Source organism: Oratosquilla oratoria, chromosome 13 (genome assembly GCF_046742065.1).
Source record: "Oratosquilla oratoria isolate Oo_2021 chromosome 13, ASM4674206v1, whole genome shotgun sequence".
In the NCBI taxonomy this organism is placed as follows: Eukaryota; Metazoa; Arthropoda; class Malacostraca; order Stomatopoda; family Squillidae; genus Oratosquilla; species Oratosquilla oratoria.
In genome coordinates, this window is record NC_134789.1 from 58,860,512 (window position 1) to 58,862,531 (window position 2,020).

The window sequence follows — 2,020 nt, forward strand, 5'->3', positions numbered from 1 at the left end:
TATGACCGATCTATGGATAATGCTGTTACCTGACACACACCCACAACTCCCCACCCACGAGAGTTGGAGTAACGGCTCGCAGCGCAATGATACTGAAATTATTTCAGTCTTGGTCGGGATTCGAACTCAGACTGCTGGATTAACAGTTTGGAACGCTACCACTGCGCCGTCGAGCCTTGTGCGTGTGTGTGTGTGTGTGCATTTACCTAGTTGTATCTTACGGGAAGGGGTGCTACGTGCGTGGTGTCCCGTCTTTGTATCTCGCAGTGTCTAGTTTGCTCTTAAATTCGTGTATGGTTTTTGTACACACTATTGTTTCGACCAACAGCATCTGGTATTCCCAGGCGGTCAGCCATCCAAGTACTAACCAGACCCAGCGATGCTTAACTTCGCTGATCGGACGAGAAGCGATGTGTTCAGAGTGGTATGGCCGTGTGTGTATGTATGTGTTTGTGTTTTTTTGTTTGTGTATATATCGCAAACACACTCATGCCACGCTTCTTTGTTCAATATGAAGATCCTGAATAATACAAATAGACTCGCCCTCCCCATCCCGTACCTCCCTCTTATCTCACTGCCTCCCCTCTTTGTTCCCCTCTTTGTTCCCCTCTTTCTTCCCCTCTTTCTTCCCCTTTTAGACGTCCACCTTCTCATTCCAGTGCCTTTACTTTTTCGTCGCTGCCACGATTTTACATCTTCCACAAACTTGGCCGAGTTTCCTTCCCACATTTTTTTCGAGTTGACTAAGTGTAGTTGCGATTCTTCGGCAAAAAGACTTCGGTGGAGTCCCTTTAGCAATTCGGACGTTTTCGTCTTCCTTCGACCGAGGCAGTAAAACGCACTGCGTCCAGCCCATCGGCCTCATCTTCCTCTTCCTCTTCCTCTTCCTCTTCCTCTTCCTCCTCCACGCCCCCACTTCCTCCTCCTCCTCCTCCTCCTCCTCCTCCTCCTCCTCCTCCTCCTCTCTTCGTCCTTGCCTCCTCGTCCTTGCCTCCTCATCCTCCTCTCCTCATCCTCCCCCCTCCTCTTACACTTTTTCCTCCTCCTCCTACTCCTCTTCCTCTTCCTCTTCCTCCTCTTCCTCCTCTCCCTCCTCTCATCGTCCTCCCCCCTCCTCATCCTCTTCTCCTCGTCCTTCCCCCTCCTCTTCCACCTCTTCCTCCTCCTCCTCTTCCTCATCCTCCTACTCCTCGTCCTCTTCCTCCTCCTCCTACTCCTCCTCCTACTCCTCGTCCTCTTCCTCCTCATCCTACTCCTCGTGCTCTTCTTCCTCCTCCTACTCCTCGTCCTCTTCGTCCTCCTCCTACTCCTTGTCCTCTTCCTCCTCCTCCTACTCCTCGTCCTCTTCCTCCTCCTACTCCTCCTCCTCCTCCTCCTAATCCTAATCCTAATCCTCCTAATCCTTGTCTTCCTCCTCCTCCTCCTACTCTTCGGCCTCTTCCTCCTCTTCCACTTCCTCCTCTTCCTCCTCTTCCACTTCCTCCTCTTCCTCCTCTTCCTCATCCTCATCCTCCTTCTCCTTTGTCTTCTTATACTTCTCTTTTTCCTCGACATTCCTTCCACTCCTCTGGTTCCTCTTCCTTGTGCTCCTACTCCTCGTCCTCTTCCTCCTCCTCTTCCACTTCCTCCTCTTCCTCTTACTCCTCCCTCACCTGCTCTCTTCATTCTTATTCAAAACGAGGATGGTGGGACTCCATTGCCTGGAAGCGTCGTCCAACACTTTCGTGGAGTTCGGCCACTCCTACATCACCACCACCAACTTCTCCTCCTCCTACTCCTCCTACTCCTCCGCCTGCTCTTTATCTCCTCCTCCGTATCTCCTCTTCTTCTGTATCTTCTCCCCTCCCCTTCCTCCTCCTTATCTCCTCCTCCGTCTCTTCGTACATCCTCCTCCTCTTCCTCCTCCTACTCCTCCACCTCTTCTTTATCTCCTCCTCCGTCTCTCCTCTTCCTCACTATCTCCTCCCCTTCCCTTCCTCCTCCTTATCTCCTCCGTTTCTCCGTACATCCTCCTCCTCCT

General features: G+C 52.0%; 1 pseudogene; it reads right to left on the reverse strand.

Annotated features, from left to right (window-relative positions):
• Positions 1 to 319: 319 nt before the first annotated feature.
• Positions 320 to 438, reverse strand: LOC143032492 (5S ribosomal RNA; annotated as a pseudogene).
• Between the last annotated feature and the right edge of the window lie 1,582 nt (positions 439 to 2,020).